This window comes from Schistocerca gregaria, chromosome 1, assembly GCF_023897955.1.
Source record: "Schistocerca gregaria isolate iqSchGreg1 chromosome 1, iqSchGreg1.2, whole genome shotgun sequence".
NCBI lineage: Eukaryota > Metazoa > Arthropoda > Insecta > Orthoptera > Acrididae > Schistocerca > Schistocerca gregaria.
In genome coordinates this window covers 1178827569-1178845370 of record NC_064920.1, presented here as the reverse complement: position 1 = coordinate 1178845370, position 17802 = coordinate 1178827569, and the positions used below count along the sequence as shown (strand labels likewise).

The window sequence follows — 17802 nt, the reverse complement described above, 5'->3', positions numbered from 1 at the left end:
ACCTGCTCGAGCAGTACTCAAGAGTAGGTCGTATTAGTGTTTTATAAGCGGTCTCCTTTACAGATGAACCACATCTTCCCAAAATTCTAGCAATGAACCGAAGACGACTATCCGCCTTCCCCACAACTGCCACTACATGCTTGTCCCACTTCATATCGCTCTACAATGTTACACCCAAATGTTTAATCGACGTGACTGTGTCAACCGCTACGCTACTAATGGAGTATTCAAACATTACTGGATTCTTTTTCCTATTCATCTGCATTGATTTACATTTATCTATATTTAGAGTTAGATGCCATTCTTTACACCAATCACAAATACTGTCCAAGTCATCTTGTATCATCCTACAGTCTCTCAACGACGAAACCTTCCCGTACACCACAGCATCATCAGCAAACAGCCTCACATTGCTATCCACCCTATCCAAAAGATCATTTACGTAGATAGAAAACAACAGTGGACCTACCACACTTCCCTGAGGCACTCCAGATGATACCCTCACCTCCGATGAACACTCACCATCGAGGACAACGTACTGGGTTCTATTACTTAAGAAGTCTTCGAGCCACTCACATATTTGGGAACCAATCCCATATGCTCGTACCTTAGAAGTCTGCAGTGGGGCACTGAGTCAAACGCTTTCCGTAAGTCAAGGAATATGGTATCCTTCTGATACCCTTCATCCATGGTTCGCAAGATATGTGAAAAAAGGGCTAGTTGCGTTTCGCAGGAGCGATGATTTCTAAAGCCGTGCTGATGCATGGAGCCGGCCGCGGTGGTCTCGCGGTTCTAGGCGCGCAGTCCGGAACCGTGCGACTGCTACGGTCGCAGGTTCGAATCCTGCCTCGGGCATGGATGTGTGTGATGTCCTTAGGTTAGTTAGGTTTAAGTAGTTCTAACTGATGACCACAGCAGTTGAGTCCCATAGTGCTCAGAGCCATTTGAACCATTTTGATGCATCGACGGCAACTTCTCTGTCTCAAGGAAATTCATTATATTCGAACTGAGAATATATTCGACAATCCTGCAATAAACCGAAGTTAAGAATATTGGTCTGTTATTTTGAGGATTTGTCCTTCTACCCTTCTTATATACAGGCATCACCTGAACTTTTTTCCAGTCGCTCGGGACTTTACGTTGGGCAAGAGATTCGCGATAAATGCAATCTAAGTAAGGAGCCAATGCAGTAGAGTAGTCTCTGTAAAACCGAATTGGAATCCCATCAGGAGCTGGCGATTTATTTATTTTCAACCCGTTCAGCTGCTTCACAAGCCCAGGGTGGTATGTTTGTTCGATCCTCCTAAGTAAAAGATTTCTCAAACGCTAAATTTAAAATTTCGGCTTTAGTTTTGCTGTCTTCCGTTGCCAGGCCAGACTGTTAAGTGAGTGACTGGATGGAAGCCTTCGACCCGCTTACCGATTTTACGTAAGACCAGAATTTCCTTGGGTTTTCAGTAAGATCTTTTGCTAAGCTATGACGGTGGTAGTGTTGTATGCTTCGCGCATCGCTGTTTTTACAGCAGCACGAATCTCTACTAACTTTTGCCTGTCCTCATTCTCCCGATCTTTCTTGCACCGCGAGTGCAACTGTCTTTGCTTCCTGAGCATTCTCCGAAATGAGCTGTTAAAACACGGTGGGTCTTTTCCGTCCGTAACCCACTTTTTCGACACATACTTCTCCAGTGCGTGATTTGCAATATGTTTAAAATTTGCCCACAATTCTTTCACGTCCATCGCACCGGAAGCAAATTAAATCGATTCATTTACTAAGTGGAATGCTAACAACTGCTTATCTGCTCTTTCTAGTAAAAATACTCTCCTAGCCTTCTTGACCGACTTTTTAACTTTCGTAACCACAGTCGTAATGACACCATCATGATCACTAATCCCTGTCTCAACACTGACACCGTCGATGAGGTCTGGTCTGTTCGTGGCTACCAGATCTAAAATATTTCCATTACGCGTTGGCTGTCAATTTTGCTGCCTGAAGCGATGTAGAGAAATCATGGAAAATTTAAATCAGGATGCCTGGAAGCGGGTTTGAACCGTCGTCCTCCAGAATGCGAATCCAGTGTGCTAACCACTTTACCACGTCGCTCGGTGCCAAAATACGGGTTATTAGCGATGTTATTAAAACGTTTCGGGACGAATGTGGTTAAAAAATCTAAATTGCGAACAAAGTTGTTATTGATCTACTGAAGTGTGGTTTGAAACACGCACGTCGCCGGAATATACACCAGAGAGGAACATCCGTAATGGCGAACTCTCATGATACGAGGAGTAGACTTTTGTGAATGTTAACGACATCTGGTCGACGACCTGCGGATTTCCGCTTACATAAACAACCAGCAGGTCAAATCTGCTGGAGCCATCGTCGAAGGCTTGTAGCTATATGAACTGTACTCCCATACGCTCTGTCAAAATCACGCCGCATACATCTATCGGCAATATGTTTAGAGAAATTTAGCATTGTGCAAGATATTGCATGTATTATTTGAGTTCTAACTGAATTATGCCTTTTGTAACAGAGATCAAAAACCCCAATTTTTTTTCTCTGTATCGCCGTCTCGACTCGATGCAGAATTGGCCCCAAATTTCTGTCTTGATTCGTGTAGCAGATACAGCTAAGGCGAAAACGAATAAATCTTTTTGAAAGAACCTGTGCTGTAACACGGATACTTGGCAGTATAAAGATTAAAATAATATTTTAAAAAATGTTACTGGTAGGTCACTTACAAATAACAAGCCATATGTTGGAAGTAACAAGCATTATTCAGAGTACCAACATTGGATGTGTTCAAATGTGAGTGAAATTTTATGGGACTTAACTGCGACGGTCGTCAGTCCTTTAGCTTGCACACTACTTAGCCTAAATTATCCTAAGGAAAAACACACACACCCATGCCCGAGGGAGGACTCGAACCTCCGCCGGGACCAACCGTACAATCCACGACTGCAGCGCCCTAGACCGCTCAGCTAATCCCGCGCGGCACCAACATTGGAGAATACGTCCACCTCTACTTCTGAAAGGTGAAGTTATGACAACTTTTAGCTGAAGCCAAAGTGTCCATAGAGCTGGCCTATCAAGCCAAGTGAAGTCATCGTCACTTCACATCAGAAATGAAGGTTATCCGTTGGTCTGAACTACCTGTACTCAGTTTGCAGCAGACCAACCTTGGGGCAAGACCTGTTTCAATCTGTCTTCTGGTCATGGAGACCGCCTCCTAACTACAGAGGGCCTTGTGGTGAATCTGCTGTGTGTTTTGTTGCACTCCGTCTTCAGGCCACGAGTGGCCTATCGGGACCATCAGACCGGCGTGTCATCCTCAATGGAGGATGCGGATAGGGGGGGCGTGGTTCAGCACACCCCTCTCTCGGTCGTTATGATGGTATTCTTGACCGAAGCCGCTACTATTCGGTCGAGTAGCTCCTCAATTGGCATCACGAGGCTGAGTGCACCCCGAAAAATGGCAACAGCGCATGGCGGCCTGGATGGTCACCCATCCAAGTGCCGACCACGCCCGACAGCGCTTAACTTCGGTGATCTCACGGGAACCGGTGTATCCACTGCGGAAAGGCCGTTACCCTAGTAAAACATTGAGAGAGTTCAATATTTTATTCCCAGTGTCATTCTTCCACACCAGCTTCAGCTGCTGCTTATTCGGCTACGTGTTGGATTCCAGCTGATGTCTGTCCAGCCAGTTCCGCATTTATACGTCCAGGACAATTTTCCAGTTACCCTGGCGCCAAGGTAGACTGCCAGCGAGCTCTTGCAGCCATTGCCCAGTGCCACGTGGTTCTCGTGCTGGCTGCTGGACTGTACTCAGTACCATTCCGAATTTATGATCAGCCATGCTTATCTATCCGTGATGTAACTGGTGGTCGTAATCGTGTAGTCGGCTGATATCCTGTCTACCCCTGGTAGGTGTCACCACCCGAAGGTGTCTGCGTGTTGAACAGGAACATGGACCCGTGGAACCCCTGTTGCTGGCTTCTACGCTGAAGTCTAGTATTGGCAGCACTCTGTGGTATGGTATTGCCAGAAGACCGCCAATTCCCCCTCAGTAGACAGCAAGCGGCGAGCAGCCTTAAGTTCATCAGGTGAAGGCCATCATCTTCAGCAAGTTCACAGGCAGTAAGTTCACAGACAGTACCAGGATACCTAGGACAAACATTCACTATAATATCGTAATCATGGAAAAGAGTGGTGTTACTGTTACCATCGATCAATTCATTACAAGAGCTGGAGTGCTGGATTAAAGTGAGCTAGCATGAGGCTATGACACAACGCTCATTTTGTAATGAACGGAATTGTTCTCCTTATTCTAATATATTCTTTTAACAGGCTGTTAACTGTTGTGACAGTTCCTTGCTATGTGCTCTTATGAAACAGGTAGTTTCTTGAAACGCATCTTCCAAGCTACCGAATATGCTTGTCTCGTTTCTTCTGGTTTTCCGTTGCAGCCTGCTTTCTGCTGAGTGGGTAACTTTGCTTGGTAAACAGTGTCGTAATGTGTCGATTACTTGACCCACTTGCTCTCCCTTATATATATATATATATATATATATATATATATATATATATATATATATATATACTGGCTCACTTCCTGCTTCCGCATGTGCCTTGGTGGATTTCTACCCTTTACTACTATGTGCTGTAACAGCGAGTCGTGCCAGGAAAACTTTGCCACTGCAAGGCACAGTGCTGCCATTAGAATCAAAGGTGATAGGAAACTGTGGGCGACATTTACCATCAGGGCTTGGGGAGACCTAACTAGGGGATCCAGCAAGCAATAAACAATTATCATCACAAATATGTGCCACAGCTCCCACCTGTCTTTCATTTCTGTAGCCTTCTTACCCTGTTGGATGCTGCGATGAGTACAATGTCGCACACTTTGTGCTTTCTAGGGTGCAGTCTATGACGCAATGAGAGTACTCTGCTAACCCACTGCCCCTCACAGCCTACACCAACGGCAGCTGAGACAATATTGGAGGAGCTGCGGCCAGTGTGTTGTGATATCGCTGGGTGCTGAGTAAGCACTCCGACAATGCAACAGCTGAGACAGAACGGCGCATGTGGGTATCAGCATATTCCGGTGTGGACAAAGCCCTGTTGCCTACCAACACTGCTGGCACCTGTGTTGTGCTCGTCTGTCAACGATGTTTCCTCAACACAAATGTAGATTGTTTTCGTATTGACCATTGTATTGAAGGTAAGAGGACTAATTTGGTCTAATTCATGTCGAAAGTTTAATTATTGTCTTTTATCCAGATTTATCTCAAAGATACTTACAAGGGTGCTAAAGACATTGATGTCAGGCGCCCTACATCACCATAAATGGTATTGTGTCCCTCAAGAAACTATTGTAGGAGTACTGATGTTTACATTATGCACAGATCAAGGACATCAGTCGACAAAACACAGATTCCATAAAGTTAAGGTTTAATTTATTGTGACATTCGATGATATCGTTTCAGATATAGTACTATATATGAAAGTCAATAATTTTTCTACTCCATAATAATCAATAAACTGTGCCAACATCTTCTCTAAAATCTTCAAAAAAAAATGTTCTAACGTGTTTGAAATCTTATGGGAGCTAACTGCTAAGGTCATCAGTCCCTAAAATCTTCCACAGATGAAGTAGTGCACCAGCTGGGTCTCTTCATAGTGCCTGGGTTATACGGACAAGGTGAAGAACAGCAATACAAACTACAGAATCACCTCATGGAACATGAGGTCTCGTAATGCAGCAAATCAGAAAACCTTAAACTTGGAATGTACAGTTTTTTGTGTACCCGAGAACACTTTGCTCTTCAATATAATATGACTCATGAAGTGACTATCAGTAATCAGTCACCTGTTTAAAATTATACTTTGATCAACTTTGACTAATGTAAATAAAATGCTTGTACTTACCTCGCACCTGTTTTAATACAATGTAACTTGTCTTCCCGTCCTGATAGTCTTCGTATCTCTCGTAAGTATACAATGACATTTCGTCTTTCTGGATTTCACTGGGCGATTACCTAGTATCCCTACTCACTCATGCAGTATTTTTGCTGCCAGTCACTAAACTTGAGCAAGCTGCAGTGAAGTTATTTTCTCATGCAGATCATTAAACGTTTTAAACGATCATCCAGTCGTCTTGTCTTTGCAGGTTGCCTATCTAATGGATTCCAAGGTAGCAAAAATTGACCGAATTAAAAATTTTCAGTCAGTTCTAACCTACTCAGTAAGAGGTATTACATTACATTGAAAGTCTAATATTACAAGTAAAGTAATGAAGTTAGATACTGCGTACATGTCTTGTGGCAGCCTCAAATATTTAGCACATTAACTCATTTTTAAAGTAATTAGGCAATTGAAGCTACTTTGTACATGGGAGGTTTACTGGTTTTGATGCGTTTTACATCAGTCTCCATTTTCAGAAGGCTTCTAGCATAGAAAAATTCTTACCGCACCCTCCTATTATTTACAGCTAAATCTCATAGAACAGTAATTTTACGATCCTGTTTACCAGAAGGCTCAATACAGACATTGAAACTTCCTGCCTGAAACACATAATTGTAGCATAAAATAAATATCCTAGCAATGAAAAATTTCTTTAACTTCACATAGATGGTGTTATCAACTCTAAAAGTATATTTTCACGTGTCGAATCGATCCTGAGCATTCTCCGTCGAATCTGCTCGTCGTGCACGAGTAGTGTACCTGCCTAAATGAAACAGAGATATTGCCAAAATCTGCATTAAATGGCCAGTATTCAGCCGCTGTTGTATACACTTGCGCCATGTTTTGAGTGTACTTTATATTGTGGCAAACAAGCTGTAACCATTTTATCAGCAGACTTGAGGTATCCTTTAACAGACGATGAAATTAAGATAGAATAAGTAGGAACCTTAGATTTTGTGTTTGTTTTACCTGCTTTCCTGAACCATGGGTTTTCATGAGTTCTGTGACGACACAGAAGTACCTTCAATCGGCCCTCTGTAGTTCTAAGGCTGTCTCCATGACCAGAAGACAACTGACACAGATCTTACCCCAAGGTTGGTCAGCTGCAAACTGAGTACAGGTAGTTCAGACCACTAATATTTATACGAAACTGTATCACCTTCATTGCTGTTGTGAGGTGACGATGACTTCACTTGGCTTGATAGACCAGCTCTCTGGACACGTCTGTCTCAGCTGATGGCTGTCCTAACTTACCTTTCATAAGTAGAGGTGGACCTATTCTGCAATGTTGGTACTCTGAATAATCCTTGTTACTTCCAACATACGGCTTGTTACTTCACTCCGCGTGGTCAACACTATGATAGCATCCTGCTCTCTCTACGATGTCATTCAGGCGTTTTGAAGATCCAGCTCTTATTATGCGTAGCAATTATCTCCGTCTTGCAGTAGCCCTTCCCTGTTGGGATTCTATCCAGCGTTTGAGTAATGACCTGCTATGCTCTCCTTTAGCGTTACCAAGGGAAGACTTCTAAAATTATACTCCATTTCCAAGCCTATTATTTCGTTGCGTTTCAGTATACACTGAAGCACCAAAGAAACTGATATAGGCGTGCGTTTTCAAATATAGAGATATGTAAACAAGCATAATATGGCGCTGCAGTCGGCAACGCCTGTATAGGCTCAGCAAGTGTCTGGCCCAGCTGTTAGATTGGTTACTGGTGCTACTGCCGCAGGTTATCACGACTGAAATGTGTTTGAACGTGGTGTTATAGTCTGCGCACGAGCGATGGGTCCCAGCACCTCCGAAGTAGCGATGAAGTGGGACTTTGCCCTTACGACGATTTATCGAGTGTACCGTTAATATCGGGGATCCGGTAAAATATCAAATCTGCTTCATCGTTGCGGCTGCAAAAAGATCCTGCAAGAACGGGATCAGAGACAACTGAAGAAAATTTTTTAGCGTGAGAGAAGTGCAACCCTGAAGCAAATTACTGCAGATATCAGTGCTGGGCCATCAACAAATGTCAGCGTGCGAACCATTCAACGAAACATCATCGATATGGGCTTTCGGAGCCGAAGGCCCAGTCGTGTACCCTTGATGACTGCACGGCAGAAAGCTTTACGTCTCGGCTGTTGATGATTGGAAACATGTTGCCTAGTCTGAAGAGTCTCGTTTCAAATTGTATCGAGCGGGTGGACATGTGTGGGTTTTGACACAACCTCATAAATCCATGAAACCTGCATGTCAACAGGAGACTGTTCAAGCTGGTGGAGGCTCTGTAATCGTGTGGGGCGTGTCCAGTTGGAATGATACGGAACCCCTGATACGTCTAGATACGACTCTGACAGGCCCTTCTGGTCACCTGGATTCATTCGTGTCCATTGTGCATTCCGACGGACTCGGACAATTTCCAGCAGGACAATGCGACACCGCACACGTCCAGAATTGCTACAATGTGGCTCTAGGAACACTCGTCTCAGTTTGAACACTTCCGCTGGCCACAAAACTCTCCAGACATGATCATTATTGAGCATATTTGGGATGCACTGCAACCTGCTGCTAAGAAGATGTCTCCATTCCCTTGTACACTTGCGGAATTATGGAGAGCTTTTAGGATTCGTGTTGTCAATTCTAGCTCTACTTCAGACCTTAGTCGAGTACATTGCACGTCGTGTTGCGGCACTTCTGCGTGCTCGCCGGGGAAATACACGATATTAGTTTCTTTGGCTCTTCAGTGTATCTGAAAACCAGTGAGTGCTTTCTTTTTAACTTTAGTCAAATTTAAAAGAACACTGTGCCTCTGAAGAGTCAAGGTGGACATTAACTTCACCCTAAGCTTAAAACATTAATATTCGCCACACTTATTTTTGAAAGATAGCTCTACGCTCTGAATCCAAATGCCATCGTTGCTCAAGATCGAGTATTGAAAAGCCCCCTCATGGATGGGCGAGAAACCCTGCGGTTTGCACGCGCCTGATGTCCGGAACACATTTTCAATGCTCGTTTCACCACCAGCAATTGCCACCTGGTGTGAAGGGGTGTCTCACCAGCTTCGACGTAGTGCCCGGGAATGGGACTCGTTCCAAGAGCGTCTTGTGCCAGCGTGGTGAACACCGTATCTGAAGACTATTTCCGATCTGCAGTAACGTACTGGGTTCCATCTGGCAGATATGCTTTGTCATTTCCCTGAATTCTTCGCACTGCGAAGGTGAATTTCCGCAGTACAGTGTAAACAACCGCTGGAGCGGGTTTGCATTTAATAACCGGAATGTACAGGCGAATAAACAACAACACATCAAACGGAGCATAAGATAGTAGCTTTAATAATACGCAGCTCTTTTTTTTTTCAGTCCAACGCGTTTTAATAATTTGTGAAGGTATTTATTTAAATTTTTAAAATAGTTGCTTTGTTACGGGAATGTATTAAATTTATATAGTCCCAAGCGAAGAAAAACGAGAAACGCTCGCATTTATTTTGTGTGCCGCGACCATTTCGCGATTAACCGCATATCGTCCGAATGAAATGTCTCGCACTTCTTTAATAAACCTGGCGTGACAACAGTTACAGCTGTAATCGGATTATCTTTTCCCCATTTATATGCAGCAGCGTACACCGTAATGCGGTGGAATATTTCGCGAATACATTGTCTAACTCACCGGTATTGCGGGTCAGTGAACGGACCGGCATTAATAATTATCTATTTATCAACTTAATTGCGGTGAATGTCGTAGCCGTGAGTTGTAGGGCGAGAGAAAATATTATCACCTATTTTCTCCACGTTACGGAGTACCCTTATTAGTCGTGCGTTCCCGAATCAGATAGATGCCGCTGAAAATTCATCATTGTCAGAGACACAGAATTGAGATTTTAGATTGTATGACGTAGCCAGTAGTAAATATACACTCGGATATTAATTTAATAATGATGAAGAGAAGGCTCAACTTCACGAACATCGTCGGTATGAATCTACATCAGCACCATACAGCACAAGCAGCTTAAAGTGTCGAGGTACTTCTGGTAATAATAACTGACCACCCCCTACCCTGTTCCACTCACGAATGGCGAGCCTCTATATTGGCTCTAATTTCTCCAATTTTCTCGTCGTGGCCATTAGGCGACATGTATTTGGGAGGAATTAATATGTTTTCCGACACTCCCCCGAACGTGATCTCTCGAAAATCCAATAGTAAAACTCTCCGTGATTTGCAACGTCTGCCAATGAAGACTGTTGAGCAGCTCGGTAAGATCTCGCTCCGACTAAAAGATCCCGTGACGAAACGTGCCGCTCTCGTTGCATTTCCTCTGTCTCTTTTAGAAGTCATACCTGGTAAAGGGTCCCATATCGATGAAGAATACCCAAGAATCACTCAAACAAGCGCCTTATAAGCCACTTTCTTCGCGGACGAATCGCATTTCCTTAAGATTCTTCCTATGAATCGTAGTCACGAATCTGATAATCTATTATTTGTTTTATGTTTGTGCAAAAAATAAGAACTTGAAATACCGAGGAACGATTATGTTCGTTTTAAGTTTCTCTAAGACTGGAGATCTTGCGATAATGGGTACCTCAATAGGGAGTTAAGTGCAGTGGAATAATCTATAAAAAAGACAATCACAGGCGTTGGACAGACAAATTAGATACACGTGAGGCAACTGTAAGAGCAACTTGGGTGACGTAATAGATCAGTTGATCTACAAAAGTAGAAAGAACAAAAATGTTATCGAAACGACCAGAATACAGAAAAATTAAGTTACTTAGGAATGAACTAAGTAGGATTTGCAGGAAGGGCAAAGCACAATAGCTGAAGTAAAAATGTGAAGCGTATACCTTCGGTGAAATTAAAACCAAACGCGTCAACATTAAACGTGAAAGGGGATTTCCACGGCTAAAGGCAGGGAGGAGAGCAGATAAGTGGAAAGAGTTAATGGAAGGCCTCCACGAGGTGGATTAAACGTCTGATGACGTCACAGAAATGGAAGGCATAGGTGATCCAGTACTAGACTCAGAACGAAACAACATTTCGGAAGACTTGCGTTTGAATTAGGCGGAGGGCACCTTTCGAAGACGTATAATCGTTGCAGGGAACGACAACAAAACGACTATTCAAGGTGATGTGTGAAACGTACGAGCCTACAAACATACCGTCCCAGACTGTCGGAAAAATATCCACACGATGGGTGCAGATGCCACGATGAGATGAAGAAGCTGGTATATGAAATGAAATCATGGTGGACTTCATCAAAACTGTAAGAAGGCAGATGGCCACTTACTCAAAAAAAAAAAAAAAAATAAATAAAATAAATAAATAAATAAAGAAGGAAAAAGAATTGGAGTACGAAAGAAAGGGCTTTCAAAACATCTTTGCAGCCCTCAATTGAATATTCCTCACATGTGTGGTAGCCGTGTCACATCGGACCAACAAAGGTGACTTCGAGCGTGTTTAAAGAAGGGCAGTGTAAATGGTGAAAGGCTTGATTGATTGGTGGGAGAGATTAATAGCGCTGCTGAAAAACTTTAAATAGCAGTCACTCGAAGCATGACGGTATAGATCTCGTAAGAACTAGTTAAGGGTATTTCAAATCAGAAACAAATTCATAGTTTTCAGACAGTTACGTATGAAATCTGATTTCGCAGGAGACAGAGGATTAGGTTGAGGAAAGGGGCCAAGGTCAATTACTGTTAGTTATACAAGATAACACACAACTTTATTCCTCAAACCAATGCACAGTTTTCTCTTTAAAACCACAAAGATCAATTGACGGCTGAGGACCCAAGTAGCTTCTGCGGAATAAGTTTAAATGATTCGTTTTAAAACAGAAGGATTTAGAGTAACGACTGAAGGTCTTACTTAAGTAAAATTGCAAAATCATCTCGGCTAAAGGCCGAAATAATATTTCAGATCAGCTAAGGAAATTCTTTAAAAGCCAAGCATTTACAAATTTGGCTAAGGAAATTTTAAGGAAAATTCAAATTAATTCTTCGGCTGAAAGCACAATAAAAATTGCATTATTAAAGAGAGGCTTTAAAGATAAGCTTCTACACAGTACAACAGAAAAACATCTTAAGGAAACTTGATGTATCTTGTCGACTGAAGGCCCAAACAATTACTCGCGTATAATTAAAGACTACCTTAATATAAACATGTAGAGAACATGGCTGAAAGCCGTTTCAAGAATTCAAGATAATTAAAGAGAAACCTTAAGGTCAAGGATTTACATATTAAAGTCACAGATTCTGAAGCAAACGCTGCTGATGGCCTAAAAACAGAGCAACAAGAATTTTAAATAAAACACGGCTGAAGGTCTAATCTTAAAATAGTCGTCATGAAGTTCGGCTGAAGGCCGTATACTATACATAAACAGACAATATTAATACACGGCGAAAAGCCTGGCACAGTACCTGCGACCAAATAAAATGGCAATCACAAACAACAAACAGCGGTACTCAGAAGTGGTCCAAGGGTCTTCCTGGGGAGGAAACTCTAACCACAGTTTAGTTGAGACAGGCAGCGAAGAGTAACACTGAACAATTGGGTGGCAACATGACCTAGGGACGGCTGAGGAACCAACCAAGATCCTAATCAATTCCCTTCCACACGACACTCTCACTGCTCGATTTCAACCGACCGACTGCCTACTCCAGTACACAGACAGCATTCATCCGTTCAGTGGAAATCACAGAAGCTACACACGGTTCCACGTAAACACACTTGCACAAGAACCCGAACAATCGTTAAAACAATCAGTGTGCAACAACAAGGACGAGTCGATTCGACACACAGAGAGTTCCACAAGCGGTCGGCGATCGACCGAACGACCAACCCAGGTCGTTCCCACTGAAGGTACGTGTGCCGGCAACGGTTGGGCGAGTCTCGCCTGTTCGGCACGATGACCAAGTGACGAGGCCCAGAAACGGTCAAAAGACCAAATACACGTCGCCCGATGAGACAACCAACCGACCGACCGACCAACGGTCGTCCCGCTCCAGTCTGCTTCCGTCAGACAGTCCATGTGTGTCGCCAGCGGTCGGCGAGTTTTGACTGTCCGCTCCTCACTGGCGCTCCATCCCCGACTCCACTGCTGCTGCGCCTCGAGTGAGACACCAGACACACGTCGCCACCCGGAAATACTATTGGTGGCTCCAGAGATGGTACGACAGTGTACTTAACGATAAGCGCTGTTGCTGCCACTCACGGGCAGATAAGGCAGGAAGTTAGTGACGCCAGTAAATGGAATAAGAGCACGAGGCGACAGTACCGTAAGAGAAGATGACAAACAATAGATGGGATGAACACGAGCCGCGCTGGCTCAGCTTATCGTAGATGTGAACATATGAGGGGCGATCAAAAACTTTCCGTTCGTAAGCCGTACAGTACAGAATCGGTATACAGGTAGGGAAAATTGTCGTGAGTATTGAGGCAATCGCTTCACCGACGCACCTGATTGAAGATGCTCATTTGCTAAACCGCTGTGTTCTACGGAGTGAAGAAGCCCTTAAATGCTTACTCCACATCGTCATCCGACAGGAATTGTTAAACTTTCAAGGCCTTTTGTAAGGGATCGAAGGCGTGATGATCGCATAGGAAGAGATCACCACGATAAGGCGGGTGATCGACTGTCTCTTGCTTGATCTGACTGGCCTCCCAGGTCAACCGGCGTCTTGCGTCGAATCGCAACCAGCACGGAACTTGGCTTACTGTGCGGTCTAGGGAGCCTTGTCACGGCTCCCGCTACTGTCCCCGTCGGAGGTTCGAGTCCTCCCTCGGGCATGGGTGTGTGTGTGTTGTCCTGAGTGTAAGTCAGTTGAAGTTAGATTAAGTTGTGTGTAAGCCTGGGGACCGATGACCTCAGCAGTTCGGTCTCACAGTCCTTACCACAAATTTCCAAATAACAGCACATTGGTCCTATTTGGACGCATTGGATAAAAACGTCGCCATAGTTCACGTTTCCGCGTTTACCGCTGGCGCGTGCTCAGTGATCTCTTCCCTAAATGTCGGTACGTCAACGGAATCGAGCTACGTTGCATATACGCTGCAGCAACGCAGTCAAACGGAAACTTTTTGGAAATATTTGGAAACTCGTGGTAAGGTCTTATGGGACCAAACTGTTGAGGTCATCGGTTCCTAAGCTTACACACTACTTAACCTAACTTAAACTGACTTAGGCTAAGGACAACACACGCACCCATACCCCAGGAAGGACTCGAACCTCTGACGAGAGGAGCACCGCGGACCGTGACAAGATGCCTGAGATCGCGCGGCTACACTGCGAGGCCGAAACTTTTTGATCGACCCTTATATCAGTGGGGTATCACACGAGAGGTGTCATTCTTCCCATGTTCCACACATGGGCTGTTCAGCAAGCTCAATAAATACGTGATATAAAAGTACCATCTTCAACTTCCTTTATAGTGTTTGCTGTAGCATTTATGTTGAGTTATGTTTCCATGTTTTATCAGCATCATATATTGTATGGGGCACTTAAGGGAACTTTCATAAGCTATTCTGGATGAAGTTTCGTATTATATCTACTTTTGTGATCGTTCTTAAAAGTATGATGGAAATTATGACGAATGAAAAAGAATGAATATGCAAGTCAGTCCACACAAATAAACAAAAGGATCTGACAGCACACGGTCAGCTGCACTGAGCCACTCCTTGACTTGTTTTAAAGGTTATTCAGGGAATTTTTCAATTATTTTGGTGTAAGGTAATTTAGTATCCAACAACGTAGGACATTACGATAAATGAGGGTAACATTCTGCTGTTCCCTCACTCGGCACAACGTCCTCGTCCCGCTAATCCATACCATTCAGTGAATGCATGCATGAGGTGCCTACCGGTCAACTATTCAGCAGTAAAATCATCCATGCTAATGTGTAACAATCTTAAGGAGCAATCAACATTGCTGGGAAAACAAAGCCTCAAAAGAACCGAACGTTACTGGATTCAAGTTTGAGGGAGAAGAATGAAGCAGACATTACTGTCGTGAACATCAAGTACTGATGCTGAATGGACATGTTTGTTTCCAAAACAGACGCACAACGCATACTGTCAACATATGCACAGTTGTGCAGTTATTTTCAGTGCAGGGCAAGAAATCATACGAAATAAGCGTATAGATTACCCACCGGAGACCACGTGTCCCAGATACTAAAATACACAGAATATATCCCTGGAAGACCATTGAAATTTTGTCAGTGGAGCTAGGGGTCACCCCATATGTGTAAGGCGGTCCGCACACGGAGCGACTGGAAAGGAACACAACGGGCGGGAGATCCACATCTGCAACTGGTTGCCGACTAACTGCCGACGCCACTTCGCACATGGGACAAATAAGAAATGAGAAACATCAGTTGCCGTGTGCGAACGTGTAGGCGACGGAATATTGTATCTCGCAGCCGAGAATCTTTTGGCATGTGGAGCACAGATACAAGCTCATAGGAAGATGTGCTATTATTACGACACACGTGTGTGAGAACGAGGATAATTCTGGATTCATCCGTATGTGCTAAGTAATGTAAACTGCTGTTTGCAGCAGCCAAAGAGTTTTAAGACAGAAACGAAATTCATAGCTTTTTATAGAACGACTAAACAGTGCTACTGTGATTGGCAGTTGATTCCTTCGACCTTAACACATCGTTACTTTTATTTTGAGAACCCGAATACCGTATCCTGAGATTTATAAACGCGGAAGCGTGAAGATGGTGGTTTGTGCTCGTTAAATCATTTGTATGTGAATGTGTGAACACCATTGTTCTTACGAGTGAACATAAAAGAAACGGAATAACATTTCCGTGGGTGGAGCTCCTGCGATACGCACTTCTGCCGCGTGTATAGCTCAACTCATTACCAGTTCAGTGCTGCCTGTATTGCCACATGGCTTGTTCTGTTCATCTGGAGTTATCGTTTTTGCTATCGCGTTTTTATTCTTGTTTCGTTTTCCATGATGGGAAGTTAAAGTGAACAACGTGTAGCTGTGCAATTTTGTTTCCTACTCGGTAAAAATGCTGCTGAAACTGTTTTAATGTTGAAAACAGGTTACCAACATGGCGCTATGAAAAAACTCAAGTGTACGTGTGGTACGCTCGGTTTAAAAATGGCGATATGCCGATTGACGACAAACTTCGTTCTGGACGTCCATCGACTGCCCGAATTGACGAAAATACTGAAAAAATTCGAGAGCTTGTGCTCACAGATTGTCGACAGACAGTTGCTCAACTGTCAGAGATTGGAGCTCGGTTCGGCGAATTTTAATGGAAGATTTGAGAATGATAACGGTTGCTGCCAAGCTTGTTCCTCGGGTTCTGACAGACAATCAAAACGAACCTCGAATTGAATCATGTATTGTTTTGAAACACCAGCTTGAAACTGTTCCAGATTTTCTGTCAACGGTCATTACTGGCGATGAGTCATGGCGCTATGGCTACGACCCAGAAACAAAGCAAAAGTCAAGCCAACTGAAGGAGTCATCGTCGCCTGACCTGCTCCGTGCGACTTTTTCTTATTTCCACGCATGGAAAGGGTCGTGAAAGGACACCGATTTGACGACACTGAAGAAGACAAGAAAAAACGAGGGAGGAGCTGTCAGCCATTTATAAAGGAGACTACAAAAAATGTTTGGAACAGTGCAAGCGCTGGAGGGATAAATGTATTAGCTGTAATGGAGAGTACTTTGAAGTTGTTTTGTAAACAGTTTGAAATTATATAGCTTTTAAAAAATAATTCCGGTTTATTTCGGTACCCACTGGTATGACTGTTGGAGAATTGTGGCTTTTCACTGTTCGTTTCCACATGAAAACGTTATTTTACAGAACGATTAAGGCTGCTAGTCAAACAAAAGAATACCATCGGTCTATTTATAGTTTTTTGTACATTTACGTCCATTGACGTACCGATAATTTTATTTTAAGCAACAGATATAGGGTATACTACACACAGGTCATTTGAAATTATTTCCCCATTTGGTACCCCACTTTCTCTGTCAAATCTCTACTGCAGTAGACTGGGAGCTTCTAGTTGCATAAGATGCAATCTTTTTCGACACGTCCCACAAAGCTGAAGTTCACAAACTGCTCATTGACCTTCACATTAAACCAATAGAGGCTATGTTCGAGGACAGGGAGCAACTCAGATCGGCAACGAGGGCGCCGAGTCTCTGGCAACTGGTTGGCAACGCGCTCCAAGCGATTCACTGCCGAATCACTTTGCAGTCGCAACGTCTCCTCAATCCTATTTAACAAAACAGGAAGTGATTCGCTAGCGACCCGTTACCAACTCAAGTTGGCAAGGGGTCGCTTATGAGTCGCTCCGTATGCGGAAGAGCTAAGTACCTTTATTCACACATTTATCGTAAACGGCTTGGAAGGTTTGGTGTAATGCTGGAAAAGAAGAGAACATTCACGAAAATGGTCTCTCAGAACATCAGGAGAAGAGGAAGATGCAAAACTGTTGGAGCTAAATAACTTGCAATTCATAGTTTAAAGTACACTACTGGCCATTAGAATTGCTACAACAAGAAAAAATGCAGATGATAAACGGGTATTCATTGGACAAATATATTATACTACAACTGACATGTGATTACATTTCCACGCAATTTGGGTGCATAAATCCTGACAAATCCGTTCCCAGAACAACCACCTCTGATCGTAATGGTCCAAATGGTTCAAATGGCTCTGAGCACTATGGGACTTAACATCTGTGGTCATCAATCCCCTAGAACTTAGAACTACTTAAACCTAACTAACCTAAGGACAACACACACATCCATGCCCGAGGCCGGATTCTAACCTGCGACCGTAGCAGCCGCGCAATTTCAGACTGAGCGCCTAGA

General features: G+C 43.6%; 1 protein-coding gene and 1 pseudogene across 1 annotated transcript in view; both read right to left on the bottom strand.

Annotated features, from left to right (window-relative positions):
• The window catches only part of LOC126297570 (Down syndrome cell adhesion molecule-like protein Dscam2), a 647360-nt gene that overhangs the window by 525864 nt on the left and 103694 nt on the right, over window positions 1–17802 (bottom strand). The window lies entirely within an intron of this gene.
• LOC126288534 (5S ribosomal RNA) lies at window positions 3472–3589 on the bottom strand (annotated as a pseudogene).